At 34.0% G+C, this 24,862-nt stretch overlaps 1 protein-coding gene and 1 pseudogene across 4 annotated transcripts in view; one reads left to right on the forward strand and one right to left on the reverse strand.

The window, feature by feature from the left end:
- LOC120775178 (ADP-ribosylation factor-like protein 5B) overlaps positions 1–24,862 on the forward strand; it is a 329,667-nt gene that overhangs the window by 281,129 nt on the left and 23,676 nt on the right. The gene's annotated exons all lie outside the window — the stretch shown is intronic.
- Positions 7,415–7,617, reverse strand: LOC120776209 (annotated as a pseudogene).

Below are 24,862 nucleotides of genomic sequence, written 5' to 3' on the forward strand. Positions count from 1 at the left end.
CTAATATTAAATATCCATTTTCAAATATATTGAACATACGTACATACATACATAAATAAACATATAAAAATATATGCATTTATATGTAACACACATGCATATATGAGGCCCGAATGCAAGTTAGGGAACGTATTCCTTATAATAGTAACAAACATTAAAACAACCTTTTGCTTCAGTAAACAGAATGCGTCAAAACAATCTTGAGTTCAAACAATTGAAGTGCGGAACACAATGACAGCAACAGACTGCAGCAGCACGACAGTGAACTGAAAATGGCGTTGTGCATCTTACTACATGAACATTCGTAAGAGGGCAGCAACATAACAATGGCCGGCATGTACACAAGACAACACAGCTGTCCATTTTGCATGTACACAATTTCGTTGTGGCCATACTAATTCTTTTCACTTCAATGAAATTTTAATATTTTGTTCAAAGTGAAAATTTTTATGCAAAAAAAAAGTAAATAGGTAAATATTTTTGCTTTAAATTATCAATTGTTAATACAAATGATATAATAGAGCTATAATAGAGCTATTTTATGCTTTTATTTGTAAAATAACTGCAAGTTTGTTAGAGCTGTGAATAATTTTACATTTTACATATTAGTGGCATCACCATTCTACCTCCTCTTTCTATCTTCCATTCTACTGTCAACTCTACTGTCAACTCTACTGTCGGTCTGCTGTCGTGTAGTCGTGCAGCTGTCAAAATAACAGTGTCCATAAGAACGTGTGTATTTTAATATTTTACAAATGTAGTTTGCAGTCTGTCGCGCTCTATGTGTTCACCACTTGAAATGCACTATCACTACAACAAACAATTCTAAACAAACAAGTATCAAAACAACATTGAGTTTGAATACCACAACAACCTTATCTTAACACAGAGCAAATGTATCTAAGCAAATAATATATATGTATGTAAACAAAAATAAACAAATAATATAATCTGTATCTTAACAAAATATCAACTAGTAATAAGTAAACATACTAGTTAGTATAAATAGAAGTAAGAACCATGTAATAAGTTAGTCTTAAGAGTATAAATAAAGAGTACACATTTCGGTGCAGCTCAAAATATATTCTTTTGACTCATTTTTACTTCTGGTAAAAATAAAACTTGCATTTATATGCAATACGCATGCGCTCAAATTTACAATAATACAAATATATTTATTTATTTAGTTAAGTCTATGAACATTAATTCTTACAGACTAATGGAGAATTAAACTACAGTTACATAAGTAGATAACTTAAACTAAAAAACAGAATTGAGGGTATTAATGAAGGATACCCTAGAGTGAGAAAAATCTAGAAGAACTTTCTTGGAAATCGAGTTAGACTCACGCATAGCACGCTTGGAGCATATACAGCAAAATTAGTACTTTCCTTTTTATACTAAAATGGGGAAATAGATCTGAGACAAGGAGTATTGAAGTTAATTTTCCCTAATAAATAGGGACAGTCAATATCTTCATTAACTACATTGAAAACGAATGAAAGGCAGAGAACGGACCGTCGATTTTCCAGTAATTTGGGATGTAAAAGCAGTAAACGAGATGTATACGATGGTATTGGATCAACAATCTTTAAGGAGCGGAGTGCAAATTTAAGAAAAATCTTTTGAACACGCTCGATCCTATCAAATGACGATATGCAATAAGGTCTCCAGATGAACACTGCGTACTCCAAAATGGACCGAACAAAACATGTATACAGTAATTTTAACGTGTAGGGGTCGGAAAAATTTAAAGCATTTCGACGGACATAGCCGAGCACAGATAAGGATTTAGAAGTGATATAGTTGATGTGATTACTGAAAGAAAATCTGTTGTCAAAGATTACCCCAAGATCTTTGATTTGCGTAACGCATTTTAGGATGCAATTAGAAATATTGTAACTTGAAGGTAAGATGTTACGTCCTCTACCATAAGAGATCTGAGAGCATTTATCTAGACTCAGAAAAAGCTTCGATTTCAGGCACCAATCATAAAAAGTATCAATATCGCATTGAAGTTTGAATACATTTTGTGAGTTTTTTATTATTGCAAAAATGTTTAAGTCGAGTGAAATCCTAAAGATGATAATTTTTTAATTAGAATATTGTGTGAAACTTTATCAAAGGCTTTAGAAACAAAATATATCTGAAATACAGCGGAGAATGCAAACATACAATAATCGCTAAAAACCGTTAAGTTTGACATAGTGGAGCGTCCCGAGACGAACGCATGCTGATTGACATTAATTATTGATTTTACTGCAAAAAATAATTTATTTTTAACAGAACACCCAAAAATTTTCGAAATAGTAGAAAGTTTAGAAATAGGCCTGTAATTGGAGACTACATCCATTCTACCACCTTTGAGAATAGGGATAATGCATTTCAATTTCCTGTCAGAAATAAAATTCCCAGAGGAGAGAGACTTATGAAAGATAAGCATGAGAGGATATACAAATTACCAATATAACAATTTTTATAAGTACAGGCGGAAGCCCATCAAAATCCAATTTGGAAGAAGACTTAATATCGCCAATAGCCTTGGCAATATCATCCTGTATGGATGGGAAATTATTAGTCGAAAAAGTGGAACGAGTACCGGGATCATCGTGAACATAATTCGATTTGAAAAATTCAGCAAACAAGTTGGATCTTTCGCCAGGAGTTCATGCTGACTTATCACCCCAGCGTAGAGCAGAGGGAATGGCCGAACACGCTCTTCTAGATTTTACAAAGTTCCAAAAGAACTTAGGGTTCGACTTAATTGACTCCGTACTATAAATAAACCTTTTATAGAGGGACTTATCCAATTCATTAAACAGTTTTGTGTAGTGCTGATGTTGAACAAAGGAAACATGAGATGTAGTTGAAGAGAATTTTCTGTAGTATTTATTTCTAAGATTTTTTAAACGTTTGAGGTCCTTAGTGTACCCAGGCAACTTATATGGTTGTAAATGTTTGAGGGGGATATTATAATGACAAAATTCCTGAATTGATTTCTTAAAAATGGAAAAACTATTAGCTGTATCTAGTCCTGAAAGTAAATCATCCCATTTAATCTCAGAGAGCAGATTGTTAAGTCATTCAAAATCACAAAATGCAAAATTAAAACCAAGCCCATCAATAGGTTTAACAGGAGCGAAAAGATAAGTATCTACCTCAAACGCTAGCGGAGAATTATGAATGGTGGCAGGAGTAATTGAAGATAATCCATCAAGAAACTTAAATTTTAAATTATCACTGAGAAAGACTAAGCCAAGAAATCGATCGAGACTATTTGAATATGAGTTGATTTGAATCAGATTGAGACTAAGCAAGCTATCAATGAGAAATAATTCCTGAGAAAACGAAAAATTGGAAGGAATAAGAGCAGGGCTATAGGAACAACCAGACCAGACGATATTACTTAAATTAAAGTCACCCAGAACACAAATATTATTATCTTTCACCTTATTTAATACCAGCGAGGAAATATTATGTGCGTGCAACTTATACAACTCTAGAGGACTATTAGGAGGGATGTATGAAACAACAATGCACAGAGCGTAATTGATATACATACATATACATACATATACATACATATGTACATAGTTGGTCCAGAATAGAATCATCATTATCAAGCATAATTAAACGAGGACGATATTTGCGATGAACTGCTAGAAGAACACCACCCCCTCTTAAACAGCCAGTTTTTCCATGATCCCTGTCCTTACGGAAGACATAATAGAGATTTGAGTTAAAATATTCACTATCAAAGTAACTAGAATTCAGCCAAGTCTCAACAATAACGATAATATCGAAATCCAAATGTGAAGAAAAGTTGCAAATAATATTTGATTTACACCTAATACCCGATAGATTTTGGTAGTACACCTTAAGACAGGAGCCAGTTGAAGAAGGTGCAGTAAACGCATGAAAAAAAATCGTGACTAGCAGGAGCATCCACTAATCTGCAGTTTTCCCCTCCCTTTGGAAAAAACTTAGAGGGACGCAACTTAATGCCAGAAGGTCACACTGAAGAGGAGAAAACAGCATTAAAAAAAGATGGGGACACACCTAAATTAAAGTTTATCCTCTTAAGATTATTAATATCAGTATCTTTCTTAATCAATTAATTAAAAGATGCTATCTATCAACATTAGCATATTTAACGACAAAAGATATAATATCTTCTTCAGTGACTGAGTTCTTAAAGGCAGACAAGTGAATCCATTTCTTGGGTATGACGGCATCGAGATCACAATTGGCATTAACACCAACAACAGTTGAAGCAGCTGGGGATTTTGTGTTCCTAGTACTCACATTTAACTTCAAATTTCCATTAGTAGTAATTGAAGTAGAAGAGCTTAGCAGCAACTGTTGGATTGTTTTTGGCTTTCGAATAAGTGTTGATATTCCTAGCAACAGCGTCAGCATATGTTTTGGCATAATAAACAGCATTGGTAGCAGCAGAAGGTCTAGCCGCAGGAGCACAGCAATCCACGCTGACAATACCAGAAGAAACTGAAACAGCAACATTGAACGGGGCTGTATTTGTACCATTATCAGCAGCCGTAGAGAGAGTGAAGCAAGCAGCAGATGGAGCGGCAGAGATTGCTTTCGGTGTAACGGGAACGCGATTATCCATACTCACATTATCAGTAGGAGCAGAAACAACAACGTTAGATGACGGAGCCTTTGTACCTACAATAGTCGTAGAAGTGAGAATGGAGTTAGCAGTAGTTGAAGCTGCAGAGAATGCTCTCGGCATAGCGGTAGCGAGGTAATTTACACTCACATTATCAGCAGAAACAGCAGCGTTAGACGGAGAAGAGATTTTAGAAGCATTTGTACCAACAGCAGTGGCAGCAGTGAAAGTGGGGTAGGCAGCAGAGAGAGCATTCGAAGCTGGTGCAGAGAACTTGTCGTTATCGGACAATTTCTTTTGCATAATGAAGATCTCTGATTTAAGTCCGTTAAGCTTAACGATTAACGAATTTCGATCATCACAGAGTTGTTGTATTAATGTGAGCGCCTTCGATTGTTCACTTCTCAGTGAGCTTACTTCCAAAACCAGAGAACTAAGCACCGCATTTACTTTATTAAGATTATTAGGCTCCAACAAAGGTGCAGTTACTTCGTTGTTTGATTGAGCATTGCGCACTGATGGCGACGCAGGCGGCGAACGAATAGAATTTCTCCGAGTTACCACGCACACTTTACAATAATAAGCGTTTTTAGATTTCAGCAAAAAATCCACATCAGCTTGTGATAAATTCACACACGACAAGTGGAGTGCAGCTGATCTTGGGCTGAGCACGATAAACTCTATGGCCACAAACAAACGGTATTAATATAGATTAAATAATAGAACTCGGAGCAGAAGAAAAAATACGTCCGTTCACAGTGACGACCGATAACGACGTTACTTAGGTAAAGATGTATACAAGGTGCCTTCCTAAGTAAACAGGACTTTTTGAATCTAGCACCCCCTGGTGGCGCCATCTATAAGTCGACTGATGTGTTAGAATCTGCTATCTTTATCGATTGTCCAGTGAGAATTTCATGACATTTCTCTAATTTGAAGTCAAGTTATTGCGTTTTAAGTGTCAGTATGTTTGTGTTATCGGTGCGCAAATGAGCTTCGAATAAAGAGCCAACATTAAAATTTGTTTTAAATTGGTAAAACTTTTACCGAAATATTTCAATTGATGAAACAAATATATGGCGTTGATTTCCCATCCCGTAGCATAGTGCACGAGTGGTTTCAACGTTTTCAAAGTGGTCGTGAGGACATAAATGACGATCCACATGTGGGCCATTCAAAATCCATGATCAACGGAAATTCCATCGAAACTGTGTGTGAATTCATCAAAAAACAGCCGAAATCATCATTGAAATTCATGGAAATGGAATTGAACATCTCCAAAACATTGATATATCGGATTTTGACCGAACACTTGAGCTTACGAAATGGAAGAAATCGGATAATAACCACGCCCACCTCCCATACAAAGGTTATGTTCAAAATCACTAAAAGTGCGTTAACCGACTAACAAAAAACGTCAGAAACACTAAATTTTACGGAAGAAATGGCAGAAGGAAGCTGCACCCAGGCTTTTTTTTTAAATTTAAAATGGGCGAGGCGTCGCCCACTTATGGACCAAAACCATATCTCAGGAACTACTGAACCGATTTCAATGAAATTTGATACATAAAATTTTCTTAACACCCTGATGACATGTACGAAATATGGGTGAAATCGGTTCACAACCACGCCTTCTTCCAATATAACGCTATTTTGAATTCCATCTGATGCCTTCGGATAATGAAATCTCGATTATCACTTTATCATGCGAGAGTATAAAATGTTCGGTGACACCCGAACTTAGCCCTTCCTTAATTGTTTTTTATTTAATATTTGTGGAATCATTTGCGCCGAACGTTTCCCTAAAATAATGCGCAATTTTTTATGCCTATACTCGGAGTATAGGCAAGCAAATGCAGTCGAAATATGTACGCTATGACGCTAATTCTGCCAGCGTCAAAAAAAACGTGCGTGGAGTCCTTACGCGCGGAAGAAGTTATACTTCTTAGTGATATTCAGAAATGCATATCATTTTGTATGAAAGAAAACTAGAGCATTTAAATTCATTATGCACATGTTATAAAGCAAAGTCTAAATGAAGGAATTTTGACTCGGAAAGTAGTTCTGTCTCTTCGTTGCGGAAGGGTATATGCAGCGTAACCATCTCTCTTTTGTACTCTTCGAATTGGGTTGTCATATTATAATTTGTGTATCTTCTATCATGGTGTTTAGTCAATTTCTTGTATTCATTATTGACGTTGCATTTGTATTGCGCACAAAACTGGGACAAAGTAAAATGAATTTTCTTTTTATTTTTTTTTGCAGTTTTTCAATAAACTTAAATAAGTTTCTTAATAAATTTAAATAAGTTTTTTAATAAATTGAAGTAAATTTACATGTATTTTCATTTATATTTAATTATCAATAAATTTTTTTAAAATTATTTGCCCTAGTTGTCCATTTTATTTTTTCATGCATTTCAGTCGATTTTTGTATAGAAATTTGACAGGCGTAGAAGCAAAATGCGAAACAATCATACATATATTATGTCGTTTGCACATTTGTCTGTATGTTTGCGAAAGCAAATGTTCTACAAAAGCATATTTCTATACTTAAACAAAATTATTTGAACCATCGTATATTTCTTACATGCATAACCAAACCATACTTAAGACAACGCCACGAAAGTATCAATAGTGGTGTTGGTGGTAAGCACATAAAAAGTCACAATATGAACGCAGGTTCGAATCTCGACGGACTTAGTCTTTACATCATACATAAGCGTACTGTACTTATTGACCGCATTAATTTTGCGTAAAACTTTGGAATTTATTCATTAAAATCACCACTCAGAAGTCGTTTTATCCGTTGTAAGCGAGCGATTTTCGAAGAAACATCATTTCTAATATGCCACAACACAATATTAGAAATGGAGTTCATAAACCTCACGCTGTCAGATAAAACGATACACCTTGTCATCGCGGGCCGATTTCCAAAAAATTTAAATGAAGACTAACTACAGAAATAATCCTGTAAAGTATAGCCTTAATTTTTCAACGGCCAACGCAGAGTATTTCAACCAAAATATACGCAAAATAGTTGAGAATTCGCAGAAATGAAAGACAAACGAAAGAAAAAGAAGCATAACTTCAATAATGCACAAGCATACAAACATACATATGCGCAGCAGCAGCAAGGAAAGAGGTAACAATCGGCGATCCATTGCATATTTCTTTCATGCATAACCAAACCATAATTAGGACAACGCAATACAAATGTCAATGGTGGTGTTGGTGGTAAGCGCTTGAAAAGTTACGACGAGCACGTAGGTTCGAATCCCAACAGAATTTATTTTTAATTGAATATGTCACCAACCAAAAATTGAAACATTGTTCTACAAAAGCAACAACAACATAAGCATGGCAATATTGTGTTGTTGGTAGAAAAGCCGAGCTGTGCCGAAAGAAACGATCGCCGATTGCCACCGCTTCGCTTGCAGCTCGAACATCTTCGCAGACAAGGTTGCGTAGATTCATATTGAGCAAGGTTGCGCAACCTGAATCTATCGCAACCTTTTCCGAACTCGTATAAGAAGTATAACTTCAAAAAAGGATCGTCAAAAACGACTAAGCTTAGATTTCTGACTTCGGCACATGCAAACCAATGCTTTTACTTTCAGTTGCTATTCAGCAGTTGAGCAAAGAAGAATGTGCGCACGTAAGTACATAGCAATATTTTTTTTATGATACACACTTGCAAAAAAACATTCAAAATGTTCAATAAAGAATGGCTGTACAATTTCTTTTTCCTTGAAAATAGAGATGGCGAAGCGCATTGCGTTATTTGCTAAAAAATAATGCAAACAAAACTGAAATTTAATTTATTATTATACATTATCATAACATTATATGAATTGTCACACTCGATTTCACGTTATTTCAGGTGACGAACGGACACGTATTCTGTATGAATTAAAAGCCCTGTTTTACTTAAAATTTTATTTTGGTGATGTTTCCGTTGTTGATAATGTTACCGTTGTTGATGATGTTGCTGTTGTTGCTGTTGTTGATGATGTTGCTGTTGTTGATGATGTTGCTGTTGTTGATAATGATGCTGTTGTTGATGATGATGATTATAATAAAACGGTTCAATTAAAAAAAGCTTCTTACATTGTAGCTATTATTTAGTATTTAGCAAAATAAGGGCGTCCATTTGATGATGGTGTCTTCTTTAAAGATGTGGGCATTGAATTTTTTAGCTGTTTTGGCGAAACTGGGAAGGAGGTCTGTAAAATTTTAGAGGCCACTCCATTATCTCGCCCAACCATAACTCGGCGAACTGAAAAAATTAGTTCGTACATAGTTGCCTGTACCCGAGAAAGACTCCAAAATTGCATTTATTTTTCTATTTCTTTAGATGAAACAACGGACATTAAAAACATAAGTCAACTAATTATTTCTTACTTCTAGTTTCTTACAATCTTAGACTATGTATCACTTAACTATCTTACAGCTCTTTCGTAGACAACATTTTTGGTTTTGCCATGAGTTGTTGTGTAGATAAAGAGAACTGAAGGCTTGCCAACACGTGAGTACGAAACATATAACTGGCCGTGTGAAAAGCAAGGATATTATAAATCAATTCCACACAATTCCAACGATTGCCCTTTCCCTTTATTTATTGTAATAGCAAATGCAAGACGTATTGGAAACTGTAGTCTTTTGAATTCAAAAGGTAAATCTGGAATCATTGGAATTCGTGGAATCAATACATCTTCACCTTTAAACTTTCCCTTTAAAGTTGTTGCTTTGATCAAATTGTTCATGACCTTTTTAACCGCAAGCCTTGTCCCATTGCATAATCGTGGTTGATTTATATTTCGAAGCATATGCAATGGGAGCACCCACTTTCAATTGTAAACGATGAGGTGAAAATCCGGTAAATTCAATTAATTCAAAAATTCTGTCGGATAATTAATAGCGTCGTCTTGATTCGTAACCGTGTCTACTGATTAATTTGTTACAACCTCACCAGGAACATGGGTTAAAATGTCTGCATTCATTTGACCAACGTTTTTATTTTTAGCGGCAGTATAGCTCTTTTAGCTAACCAATTATGATTGCGATAATTTGCATATTGTTTTTCACGATTTATTTCTTGATTGAATGCATCATGCATTGGTCGATTTGGAGCTGGCAAACCCAATTGTGTCAATGCTTTATTTGCAATTACCAAACAAATACCTTCAATGATAATCAATGCCTCATTAAACATTTCAAGTGTAATCATTTAATCGTTATTTCCTGCAATTTGACGCATTCGATGCAAAATGTCTTCGGTCGTAAAATCCTTAAAATTTTCCCATAATTGCAATGGATCAGATGTTGCAATAATAATAGCAAATAATGTTCGTATTTTATGAGGAGAACCTGTTGCTGATGCATCCCTAAGTGTCGCATCCCAGTGATTATCATCTTCCAGTAAATGCAATTCCTGACATGCTTGACGAAAAGTGTGACACTGTAGGCCGTTAACTCTTTTCAAATTCAAAAAATATGTAGGCCTACGAACATGAATCAATAATAGACGCAAATAAAAACATTCAGCATTACTCATAATATACACGTTGTCTATTTTCCAAATGTACCGACAAATGAATAACTGCCGGATTTCGATCATGAATTGGGAACGATAATATTCTTCAAACTGCCTCATTGCTACTGATATACCTTCCCATTAGATATTCTATTATTTCATCATTTCGGTTCTCTGCAACACCAAACAGAGCCACGTCGCTGCCTTTATTTACATACTTGCAGATATATTTAATCGATTTAACAGAATTGCAATATTCTACATTGATATGAGCTTTGAATGTTTTAGATAGTATTGGCGAATAGGGGACAACCCACCTATTATCAACTGTAATATCTTGATTATTGACTCGTAGATTGATTGATTTGCCCTTATCATCTGTTGAGCGTCGGGAATACAATGGGTAACCATCATTTCCATTAATTGTCTCGGAAATCAAATCTCTGGGATACCGCTTCGTGCATTTCCCATCTTTCATACATGGCGAATTAATATTTAGAACACCACATGGTCCATGAATCATACTTTTTGTAACAACTTCAAATAAACCTGGATCGATTTCCTGATCAGGAATTTCTGCTGAGATGATGTCATCTACTTGATCGCTTGTTATTTTGTTGACTAACCATACCAAAATATGGGCATGTGGTAATCCTCTCTTTTGCCATTCCACCGAATACATCCAACACCGAACTTCCCCGAAAACTTGATGTTTAACAATAAAATCCATCAATGACTTCAGCTTCTGTCTAAATACTCGTGCAGTTATGTCGTGTTGGCCTGTGGGAGATTGCCCTTCATATAAATATTGTCCCATTGTGGATTAAATGTAAATGTAATAAGCAAATCTGGTCGACCATACAAATGAACATAGCAAATGGCATCTTGTGCATATTCATGCATGTGCCTTGGACTACCTGTGTAACTTGCTGGTAAAATAACAACTTGTCCAACATTGTCAACATTTCCATCATTATTGATTGCATCGCGGAGATGTATATACTCTTCTGATCGCAACTTCCGTTGATTGAATCGAATAAAGCAAACGCTCTGTTTCTATCTTTGCATACCTGTCAACGACATATTGATAAAAGAGTCTCCGACATTTCCAAATATGATTTTCCTAATTTTGTCGTATCATAATTCTATGTGCATAATATTTCATAGCGCTGACATTTTTATTGACTTCACGTTCTGGAGAGAAAAAAAACAAATGGAAATTTAAATCATTTCATACTAATTCTTATTAATCAAAATTGGAAGAGTATATTAAACACAACAAACACTCACTTGGGTTAGCGGGATCTACCATTTTTAAGTTAATAGTGTATCCATCTTCACTCCGACAAAACAAAATTGGGTACTGTAGGGCATCGTAAGAGCGATGTGTTTCACAAACACGTTGTAATTGATTATTTCTTCTACGCAATACAATGTCACGTGATTGAAACTCATCGCCGACAATCACCACAGCAACTTCATTATTTATAGGTGCATTAAATCTTCGTTCATGTTCTCCAATTGGTCTTCTCTCAGCACGAATCACGATTTTATGATCATCAGACGGCATCTGATCAAGTGCTGTCCGAAAAGTATTAATCAAATCATTATGTTCACGCATTATTATTCTTCTGGCACTTGTGAATCTACTTCATTTTCATTATTGCCAAGGAACTAGATTTGCAAGAACTGGTGGCTTGCATCTGGAAATGGCAATAATGAACCAATGCTATGATAAATTTGCTCTTGTATCTGAAATTGTGAGGCAAAATATGATTGATTAGAGCTTGTGAAAAGTTCTGAAATGTCGCTGTATGCTTCATTCGAAATTCCCAGAGCCGAAATTACCTTAAATGTCGTCATGAAATTATTTCGTATTACATTCGTCGCTCCAAAGTAAGTAATTTTAAAGCACGAATTATACATTTGGATATTATCCAAAAAATGTTTCGATTGCGGCGTTGTTCCTGAAATTAATGTTGCCAATGGTTCCGGTGGGTATTGTAATTCGGGTAATCTTACTTTGTCACTGGCACAACACATTCCAGGTGTTTCATTATGAAATTTCAGTGCATTACAATGTTGGCATACTTTGTTCATTCCACCAATCACCACAAACTTATGCAAACTGTAATCAATTGCGTGATTATATCTAAATCCAGCACCATTTAAAGCAACATTAACGTAGATTTGTGCGACACGCCTTTGAACATTTTGATTAATACTTGTCGGCCTACGATCTGATCTGCTGAAAATGTGACAAAATTCAATTAAAAATTGGCCAATAAATCCAAGTAATTTTTAGCTCGCTGATCGGTCATTAAATAAAAAAAATCACTAAATTTTTTAATTTTTTCACAAAATATCAAATTTGAGATTATGTCACAAAATCATATGATGCACTTGTAACAATCAAAACACTTGTTTAGCAAAACAATCGATTTTATCTCATTAATCATTGTTTTTTTTTAGTTTTTTTAACAAAATATTCAAATTAAAACGATGATTAGAACGAAAATTAATTTATTTTTATCAAAATGCTCACCAAAAAATGCGAAGAAATTAATATTTTCAAAAATCGATTATGATAAGATCAATCACCAATGACGCCCAAAGAGAAAAGAGAAACGATAACAAATTGCTATTTGCATCACTCCGTGCAATGCTCTCCAATACACAAACGACCAAAATGTATTCAATACTAATGAATGCTGTATGCGGTACAAAAACTGCCTGCGGCAAAAACACACTCACTTCACATACGCATCGCACACACATACGTTATCGGATTTCAACCAAACTTCATATAAACCATATATGGGTCACACCCTACGTAGTGTATAAGTTTGGTTGAAATCGCACTACGCGTTTATGATTAGTTCGGCGGCGTACATATACGGACTTATTTTTATATATATATATAGATAGATAGATTAGAGGGGTACACCGAGCCCTTCGTCATAGACAATTTAAAAAATTGTTGGAAGAAATATCTGCAGGTTATGGCGATTTGCTAATGTACACAGAGGTTCGATGGCTACTCCTAAATTTAAAGGATGAAGTCAAGATTTTTCTTCAGGACGGCAATAACCCTGAGTTATTAGAATTGGGGAATAAAATGGGGGATAAAGATTTTTTATCAGATTTAGCCTTTCTTTGCGATGTAATGACAATTGTTAATGAGTTAAATCTCCATTTGCAAGGCAAAAATAACAATATTTTTGACTTAATTGCATATGTTCGCCAATTTGAAAGGAAAATTAAAAAAATAATAGAGCAATTAAAAAATGAAAATATGCTAAGCTTACCAAGAACCTTTGAGATAATAATGGACTATAAAAATCAAAAGAAACTACCTGAATATGTTATGTGGTAGTCTTAGAATCGATTTTAACAAATTTTAATACAAGGTTTCAAGAATTCAATAAAATTCAGCAACACATTTCTCTCCATAATGATCCTATAAATTGCATTATCGAAGAACAAGATGATAATTTTCATGAAGAAATACTTAGAACGCGAAATGATTCTAACCTACCTCTAGGCGCGGGTAAAGAATTTTGGAGGAAAATTAATTCACAGTCGTATCCAAAAATTAAAAATGAAGTATACAAGTTATACTCAATGTTTGGGTCGACTTATAATTGCGAAGCTGGGTTTTCTTCGCTTAAATTTCTTCACTCGAAATACAGGAATTCAGTTTCGAATAAGAATATAGAGGACTTAATGAGAATCAAAACTTACGATCTTGAAGTCGATATGGAAAAAAAAATGGAAAGTTAAAAAAAATTAACAAACGTATTTGCTGTTTTTGCTGTTTTTGTTGTTGTTCTTAATTGCTTTTTTAACAAAAACCATAAATTTTTATTTTTTTCTAAATTTTTAATAACAAAATAAACAAATAGCACGATTTCATTAAGTGTACTAAGCAAGCGCGCGCACACAATCATACGCTAGCAGATATCAAATGTGTGCTTGTATGCGTTGATAAATAAATTGCGCATTATTTTGAGCGGCTCTGATTTAAAGTGAAAGTGCATAATTTGCACAATTTAGAAACACGCAAGTTACAGCCAAACATATTTTGGATTTGTGCTCTGCAAGCTATAAGGCAATAGATTGTTTGATTTGTGCATAATTTATACCAGAAGGAAGCGTCGAAGACCCTATAAAGTATATATATAAATGATCAGTATGTTGAGCTGAGTCGATTTAACCATGTCCGTCTGTCTCTCTGTCCGTCCGTCCGTCCGTCTGTATATATACGAACTAGTCCCTCAGTTTTCAAGATATCCTTTCGAAATTTTGCAAACGTCATTTTCTCTTCAAGAAGCTGCTCATTTGTCGGAACGGCCTATATCGGACCAATATAACATATAGCTGCCATATAAACTGAACGATCGGAATCAAGTTCTTGTATGGAAAACTTTCACATTTGACAATATATCTTCACCAAATTTGGTATAGATTATTTTCTAAGGCAACAATGTAATCTCCGAAGAAATTGTTCAGATCGGTTAACTATAGCATATAGCTACCATACAAACTGAACGATCGGAATCAAGTTTTTGTATGGAAAACTTTCACATTTGACAATGTATCTTCACCAAATTTGGTATAGATTATTTTCTAAAGCAACAATGAAATTTTCGACGAAATTGGTCAGATCGGTTAACTATAGCATATAGCTACCATACAAACCGAACGATCGGAATCAAGTTCTTGTATGGAAAACTTTCACATTTGACAATTTATCTTCACCAAATTTGGTATCGATTATTTTCTAAGGCAACAATGTAGTCTCCGAAAAAATTGCGCAGATCGGATTACTATAGCATATATGTAGCTTCCATACAAACTGAACACACAGTTACTAAAAGAAATGCACCTGTGAAAGGTATATTAGCTTCGATGCAGCCGAAGTTAATGTTTTTTCTTGTGGGTAATTTGAGTCTAGTCGCTCAACTCTTCCTTTTCATATATTGCTCGAATAGCAATAAAGGCAAGCAGCAATAACGTAGGTGCAGTTTCGCGAGAGTTATGTGTATTAAAACATCCGATTCCAAGGAGTGATCAAAACTTAACACTTAATGTAATTTTAGTTCGAGAGAATCGTAACAGTTATTGTAATAAAAATAAATAGCTTAAAGAAAATAGGAAAATGTTGTCGGCAGCTTAAGTGTAACATAATATACTATACAATGTTTATAAACATAATTTTTGTAGACATATTTACATACATAATTTCTCCATCGCCTAAATTTAAAACTCTCCTGAGTTTAATACTTATTTTTAATAAATTAAATTAGATTTTGATTTTTTCTTTCAAATTTCAGTTGTCTTTTTATGTTTGAACTATGAGCATTTTGTAAATTATTAAGTCTAAACTTCGGTTCGTTTTTATGGCGTAACGATTTATAGTTTTTGATATATCCTTCTTTCCTATTATCCATAAATATTTCTCTCTTTTTATTTCTTTTTTTAAGATAATTTGTTTTAAATTTTAAAATATTTTCATAACTAAATTTTTTATTACAATTCCCATATTCAACATCGATTGGTTTATATCTCGTAACAGAATGATAGCTATTATTATAAAATTCTACAGCTTTACTCATTTTATCGTTTATGCTTAATTCTTTGTTTTCAATATACAAAATTCTTATTTTTTCTTTTAATGTACTATGGAGTCGCTCAATATTACTATTGCCTGTGTAGTTATTTGGCTGAACAATATGTAAATCTATGTTTTCGGTTTTAAGAAAATTTTTTATATTAACGCTTTTGAACTCATTATCAGTTATAATTTTATAAAAATTTCCTCTTTGGGATTTGTAATGTCGTAATTTTTCGATTATCGTATGATTATTACGATCTTCCAGATAAAAAGCAGTTGCAAATTTCGAAAAAACGGTCTATAAAGGTTAAGAAATTGCATTTGGAATTTGTATACACATCCATATGCACTATTTGCTTTGTGTCCGTCGGAATATATGTAAATTTAAACATTTCTTTAATAGGGTTGCGTATTTACATCTGCTACAAATATCGCAATTATTTATAAACTTCTGTATGCATTCTTTAAGTTTAGGGAAATATATCAGCCGTTTTAAACCTTCATAATTTTCATTTATGCCTGCATGTCCCGTTTCATTCTTATGGTATCTTTGGATCTCTCTATAAACTTGGTCTTCACTTTCTATTTCTTTTGCATTGTACGAACATCTTTCAAATTTCACATTTCCGTTTCCTTCGAATAAGTCTAATATTTTTTGTTGTAAAATATTGTATTTATGATTGCCTAATTAAGTAAATATACCTACTTTTCCAGTACCTACATATATGTTCTGTTAATAAATGTTCGAAATTTGTTTTTAAGTCAGTTGAATTAATAAATATTTTCTTTTTGTTATGTTTATATTCAAAGTCTTTGATTTTATCATCTGTAAGAATTATTTGCGTTTTAAAACTAAATAAAAGAGTACAAAATTTCTGTAGAGCATACGCTCTTAAATAAAAATGAATTTTATTCGTATTTTAAGAATTCGACGAAATTATAAATGTTGATGTTATAAATTATAATGTTAATCTAAGTGAATGTCGAAAACCAGGCGGCGAGTATAAAATTCCGAAAAAGGCGACAGCCGGTGCGTGTGTTATGCGTTGGTATTCTCATCGAATGTGTTGAATCTGCTCAGGGGTCATCCTTTATGTTGAGCGGGTTCATGCACAAGTGTGGTGAGTTGTGTTTTGTACGAATGTGATGTCATTGACTATGGTCGTTTCCAAGTTGTTTCCAGATGCGGTGGATTGGTGACCATGTGGTGTATAAGTTAACACACTGTTTTATGAACTACATACTACATAAATTCCCTTCCCACATTATATGCTAGAAACATACAAACCGTTTGCATACTTTGGAGTCCTATTACAACCAAAAGTGCAACTGCGCTAAACGCGCATCCGCTAAATTCTTAAGTGAGTGAAACACGCGCAACCATGTCTTCTCCCCCAAAACCAAATAGCTGCAGGTGAGCGCTAGACGCGCAAATCCTTTTAGCTGACCAAGCGTCTTTGGCCAGGTAGGCGGCTCAAGCATAGGTTAGATTATAGTCTTTAAAGTTAAGTGTAGTCAGTCTTTTTAAGTTACTAGACTCGACAGGCACATAGTGCCGCTAAAAAAACATAAATAATTTTAAGATAATAAAATAGGTACATAGTGCCGACCTAATAAAATTAATTAATAAATAAACCTCCGTCTCGTTAATTGGCGCCCGAGCAGGGACCGTAAAGAAAAAAATAATAATATTTTTTATACTCGCGGACGAAACCTAAATAACATTTCGTACTCGGCCCCTTAGTACCTTTCGGAAAAAGGACGGGCAATATCAACCCAGCCGAACGAAAAGCATAAGATAAATACAAATTCATTGAACGGAAAGTGCGTGACGGGGAAATTTAGAATAAATTAAACAAGTGTAAAATAATACAACTATAAGAGGAAGGATTTAAATTAATTCATGAAATACAACCAATACAACAAATACAACTATAAGAGGAAAGATTTAAATTAATTCATCAAATACAACCAATATAACAAATACAACTACTAGAGGAAAGATTTAAGTTAATTCATCAAATACAACCAGAACAACAAATAAAACTACAAGAGGAAAGATTTAAATTAATTGATCAAATACAACCAATATAACAAATACAACTACTAGAGGAAAGATTTAAGTTAATTCATCAAATACAACCAATACAACAAATACAACTACAAGAGGAAAGATTTAAATTAATTCAGCAAATAGAACCAATACAACAAATACCACTACAAGAGGAGAAATCTAAATTAATCACACAAAGGAGGAAACACTATCAATACAGGAAAATGCAAATGATATTTATATCTCTCTTTTTCCTGAACTTTATTTTAAGCGATGGTTCGGTTGAGGTGTTAGATTACACTCAGTCAGAAATCGTTATGATGGAGGAAGGAATTGGCAAAATTCAAACAGGAACCTACCGGATTATCCACATGACAAACATAACAGAATACTCTACAATATTACGGGAACTGAACAGAAACTTCATACGAAACATTCCAGCTAACAACCTTCTTTACCCATTTATAACAGACGAAATCAGTAACATCAACATAACAATTAATAACATTTTACCTAAATACAAAAATAAAAGATCACTAGACTACATAGAATCAGCCTGGAAATGGATAGCTGGCAACCCGGACCATGACGATTTAGTAGCCTTCAACAGCAAATTTAAAGAAGTAATCGAGAATAACAACCAACAATTAATAATCAACAAAAACATTTTAGAAAGAATAAACAATATAACAGAAATTAGCAACTCAATAATAAAGTCTCTAGGAAGTAGTAACGAATTTCAAACCGCCCTAATACTTAAATATAAATTTAAAATTGACATAATCAAAGATGAGTTAGAAAATATTAAAAGAGCAATTCATTTAACTAAAGCGAACATTATTAACTCAGTTATTATTAACAATCAAGAAGCTCATAGAATAAATAAAATTTTTATCACAGAGAATTTGCAATTTGGTTCGTTAGAAGAATCTCTGAATTTTGCAGACGTTCAAATTGCTGTAAAACAAAACTTACTAATTTATATGATAAAAATACCGAAAACTCTTTACCGGTTTGCAAATCTATGATAATTAATCCTTTAAGTAAAAACGAAACTATTTTAAAGATAAATTTTGAAAAATACTGAAATGTAATGAAGAATATTTTGGTATAGAAAGAGATTGTAAAATAATAAATGAAATAAAAATTTGCAAACAAACCCAAATTGTTAATTTGGAAAACGAAAATTGTATAAAAAATTTAATAAGGAATAAACCATTTAAGTGCACTGTAACAAATACGGAACATGTTAAAAATATTGTAGAAATAAATAATGGATTAATACTTTTAAATAATTTCGAAGGAAATATTACTACAAATAATAATACTAGAAAATTTAGAGGATCATATTTGATAAGAATCTTTAATGAAACTATAAGAATAAATAACATGAATTTTACAACTTTAGAACAACATAGCTTGAGACCACTGCCTGCTTTAATCCAACATTCAAACTCAAATTCAGAGTTCGAGGAAGTTCTATCCTTAAAACTTATGAAAGAGCTTAATATAAAAAACATTAAAAAATTAAGTTCTCTGAATCTTTTAGTGAAATCCAGTTTATTGGGCTATTAGCCCTAGTAGATACCATAATTGCAATTTTCAGATGCAAAAAGCGCGTAAAGCCTGAAATAATTATTAGCAAACCGGAATCATTTCAAATGCCAGTAATTAAAAAGGACGCAGCATACCAAGTCTTAACGACATCCCATTTTTTTAATCAAACAAGCGGGGACGCTTGATATTTCGGAAGAGAGTTAACACAATATTTTATGAATTACTGCATAAATTCCATTCCCACATTATATGCACAGAAACATACAAACCGTTTGCATACTTTGGAGTCCTATTACAACCAAAAGTGCAACTGCGCTAAACGCGCATCCGCTAAATTCTTAAGTGAGCGAAACACGCGCAACCATGTCTTCTCCCCCAAAACCAAAGGAAGCTGCAGGTGAGCGCTACACGCGCAAACCCTTTTAGCTGACCAAGCGTCTTTGGTCAGGTTGGTGCCGACCTAATAAAATTACTTAATAAATAAACCTCCGTCTCGTTAATTTATACAGTGTTTTTGTTAGGGTGCGTCATTTTATCCCGGGTAGAGTGGGGGTATGCTTAACTCATTTAAACATCCTGGGCCCCCTAGGCGAATATTTCGCCTAGTATTCTTCGTATGTATGTACATATGTATGTTGCTAGTGGAATACATGACGAGCGGCGGATATTTGGAGATGGAGTTCTAATTGATATATGAATATATATGATATATGTATATGTGTAGAAAACGGCCTTTTGTTTGTTATGACCTTTAATATACGTGTAGGTGCTTGAGATAATCACCTTTATTTTGCTTGTTTATTTAATTTCCCTGGCGACTTATTAAACAAGCATTTGCGATTTTTTCTTTTATCAGTTTATTGTGCGCTTTATTTATTATTTGATTTTCTGTATTATTGCCGATTTTTGCAGTTTTATTTTATTTTATCAGTTTATTAGTTTTTTTTATCGGCTTATTAAGGACAGCAACTTCATGCCTGGCTCAGGTATGGCCAGGATGGGTGCGCCTTTGAAAACATACCCTGTGGTTAGGGCTGTTAAGTGAGAGGGATCTTGCGAGCGCACAGTGAATCGACTCTTGTTTACAATGACACAATTTTTCACAATTAATTTGAAGCTTTTTACAGCTGATCCCCATAATCACCAATATGAGGAGCGCTTATGTAGATGATTTTTTGGAAAATTTGTAATTTGACAAATAGTAGTGCGCCACCGCTTAAGTATTCGTTCAGGATTGTGCGCTTTTTTTCCATTATTGGCGAAAGTCATCCTGCGGGGTCGAAAGGTACGAACATATATTTGTGTTTTTATATGAGGTTGTCAGAGGGAATCTGACTTGGCTTTTTCTACCTTTATGTGGGGTATTGCAAAATTGTGGCTCTAGTGGTTGTCGTACGACGTACCGGCCATTATTTGATCGAGTAGTTGTGGCTTTAAAGAAGTCTTCACAATACTGATCTTCAAGAGTTTTGTTAGTTATAGGGGGAAGTTTCCTTAACTTTTGAAATGGCCTTAATTGTGAATTAAGGTATTGATTTGATTTTTTCTCAACTTGAGTTGGTATTGTAACTAGTTCTGTAATTAATCCACTTTGTGTTTCGCTGTGCAGCGTTTGAGATTTTTGTGCCTTTGAACAACATGGTGTCTCTTTGCAATTTTTAGAATTGTAGGTTTCGGGATTTGCTTTTGCAATTAAACCCGTGGTTCTTTTTGTATATGCGCTTCTTTGAGGTGAGATGGGATATGTGCTGTAATGAAGCATTGTGTGATATCTTTTATGACAATATAAGCAATTAAATCTTTGCAACTTTTAAGATTGTATGTATGGGACAAGCAGTTTGTACAGAGTCTTTTTGATCTGACAAAGTTGTTCCTTTCGTTATTGTTTAATTTTTTAAACTGCTCGCAAGTTCTAAACTTATGCCCTCTCGTGCATAGTTCGCATGAAGTATGTTTTCTTTGTTCGGATGTGAACGATTGTGTTTTGTTAAACATTTTTTTTTATTTGTTTTTGCTTCTAACTTGGGGTCTATTTAAGCTTCCATTTTGTTCGTGTTTGTTCTTAGTTTTGTTTATTTTTTCTTCTAACCTTTCCGCAATTTCATATTGGGTGGTGAGAAAATTTTTCATTTGTTGCCACGTTGGGCACATTTTTCGTGATGAGAGCGATTGCTCCCATAGAAGTAACGACTTTTCTGGGAATGCGGCGGTGCAAATGTTTACCAGAATTGCGTCTCAGCTGTCTGTGGGAATATTTAGTGTCGATAGAATCGACAAGCAATTTGAAACAGTGGATTCTAGATTGATGAATTCTACAAGTGTTCCTTTCTTAACTTTTGGCAAGTTCATTAGTGTCGTTACTTGTTTATCGACCAGTATTCTTTCATTTTCATATCTCGCTTTTAAAGCTTCCCAATCCAAATTGAAATTGTCGTCATTTAATGCGAAGTGTTTGATTATTTTGCCTGCTTGACCTTTTGTCTTGTATCGGAGGTGATACAATTTTTGTGCTTTGTATAGTTGTGGATGGTTGATATAAACGGCTGTAAACATGTCCCGGAAGGACGGCCTTTCTTCAAAATCTCCATAGAATATTTCTGTGTCACAAGCGGGCACCTCGAGCTGGATGCCGAAACTTGCCTTTTGACTGTCTGTTTGTGGCAGCTCTACTCTGCTGTGGGGAGTAGGTGCAATTGCTTTTATTAGCTTTATTTGATCGGAGATCATAGCTTTTGTTTCTTTGTAATTGTCTAAGCAGTTTTCGTAAATATCGTAAGCCGATGATTTAAAATTTTGTGGTAGATCTGAATTGTCAGAATCTACTATGGCGTCATAAGCGGCTTGGAGACGAGTCCAAAAATTGGTGAGATTTATAATTTTGATTTCTAGTAACGATTCCGAGTTTTCGTGAATCGGTGAAGAGGCAAATCTAGTGCAGTATCTTGTTAAACTGCCACTTTCTGAAATAAATCTATTAACTATTATTAATAAACTGAAATGCTTTTATTTTCAGTTTAGGTTGCTAACATACGAATATTTTATTTCGTGTTATTATTACCGTTTCTATTAATTTGCAAAATAATAATATTTAATTATTTTATTTTAGTTTTAAGTTTGCAAATATCCGCTCTTTTAATTTATAAACACCTTTTACGTCCTTATGTTAGTATTTAGGTACACCCTAATACTTGGACTTGTATGTATGTATGTATGTGCTTATGAAGGTACTTACCCTGCGAGAAGCATACTGGTAAAATGACTAGTAAAACGACCTGGAGCCGTGACGGGGACATTCCGTAAATCTTTCAGTCACACTCTTAAGAGCCATGGGCACTTTTTTGACCGTTTCTTTTCATTACGTACCTAATTGTGTGATTGTATATACCGTTCTTACTCAAAGCTTAGTAGCATAACAAAATGTATAGCTGCACCGCTCATTCACGTTATATGTGCCCGGTGTTTTACCAGTAAATTAACTAGTAGTTTTTCCGCAGATTTACTAGTTTACTGATGGTCATTTTTTGAGAAAATGTGTGGTGAAATGAGAGGAAAACTTCTAGTGATTTGACAATTTTTTTGACCGTCATTTTGCAGTTAAATACAAAGTGAAATACTAAGGTTTTTTACTTGCCATAATGGAATACCGCAAAATATATTTAGAAATAAAAGTCCATTTTTTTTGTATGTTTTCTTTTATATTAGTATTTTAAGAAAAATTTACAATTTTGTTATAAGTTTTTTTGTTCAGCAAATAGCGTTTTTGCTTTTGCCTGTTGTGGCTTTGCTCAACGCTCTTTCGGACTTCCTTTTCGAAGTCGATGCGTCCATGCAGTTTGAAAATTTCTGAAACAAATAAAACATAATAACAGAAAACTTGGTAAATAAAGTTAACAATAGTATGAATTACCAAATAGAGCCACGCTAACTATTTTTAATTCTGAAAGCGATTTCTTCCCGCACCTCCCATCCCAATTGAACAAACTGAGGACTTCGTCGCCAAAAACTCGCTTCATAACTTCGCCAATATCCCCAGAAGTGCCCTTTAAAGTGAAAAGATATGTTATCTGCAAAGACATTTGTGATTTTGTTAATTCATAAACATGTGTACTTTTCTGCACTTGAAACAACTTCATTTTCATTTTCCGACTGGCATTCTGAGCCGGAAAATGAGAAAGAATCTTCAGGAGTAGAATGTAGCGCAGCCGCGGCAGCTTCGCCATCTTCCCCATCAGCACGCGCAAATTCCGATAAACTTTCGTATCGCACTGAACTTCTTTCACACTCCTTTTTAACTTTGCACATTTCATTATAAAATGTTTTCCTCTTCATTTTTTGTATAAATAATATCACTTTACTCACCTGATGTAATTGTTTTGTTCTCGTTAATTCACTCGCGGTCTTTTTGCGGCTTTCGCGTTCACTTGTAAATATGCAATTAATTGTGATACATATGTCGTGCTGCCACTGACATGAAAATAAATGCCACAACAGGTGGAATTGCTTTCTCTTCTTCTAATTTGCCCGAATTTTTAAAAAAGCTTTGCAAATTAATTGATTTTGTCGATTGGGCAACACCATTTTCTTCGTTTTGGTCTTTTTCGGTAAAATGAAACATTGCTCCATTCCTATGCACACAATATGCGCGAATGAATAAAGCATAATGTGAAAGTTTGATGTTGTTTCTTTTTGCCAATCATTACTACAAATTTTCAACATGCTTTTTTATGTATTGGTAAAAATGCTTGAATGTGTTTGAGAATCGGTTATGGAATTTTTGCAGGGTATGTTTTGTGCAATTGAGAGCTCGCAGAAGAGATCAATTCGCTTTTTGTACGCAATCCTGCTTGTTTTTGTTTACCAAAGAACAAGAGGTATTGCCGGATAATTGCCAATGCGGACTTATAATATGTGTGTGTACAAATGTGTTGATAAATATTTTGCATAGTTCTTGCAACTTATGTACATTTTGTTGATATATATTTTTTTGGTACTATATATGTAAATGTTATTTAATTTTTTCGTAAAAGAGAGAGAGATTTAAAAGGGAATTGGTGCACACTTTTATGTGTGAATATATACTTTGTTAAGATGTTTTGCTATAAACATAAGTATGTATATATTCCGATAAAATCTATTAATTTTTTCCGTTTTTGTTGTATGCAATCGTGCCTAATGCTTTATGAAGTATAAAGAGGACTGCCGGAAATATGTTACAATTAAATACATATTTGATTTATTTTTTTGATAATTTGGTGTTTTGAGAACACAAAGTTATTACTCGTATTAATTCTTTTTTGGAAAAATTTTTGAAAAAATTTTAAGCATAGACATGCATATGTGCATAAATTAAATAAATTATGGACATAATACGCTCACTCTGTTTTCCAATGAGGGCTTTTGGGCATTTCGACTGTACATATGTATGTGTGTGCATTTGGTTAAATTTCTGTGCTCCTCTCCGAATCGTTTC

Source organism: Bactrocera tryoni, chromosome 4 (assembly GCF_016617805.1).
Source record: "Bactrocera tryoni isolate S06 chromosome 4, CSIRO_BtryS06_freeze2, whole genome shotgun sequence".
Taxonomy (NCBI): domain Eukaryota; kingdom Metazoa; phylum Arthropoda; class Insecta; order Diptera; family Tephritidae; genus Bactrocera; species Bactrocera tryoni.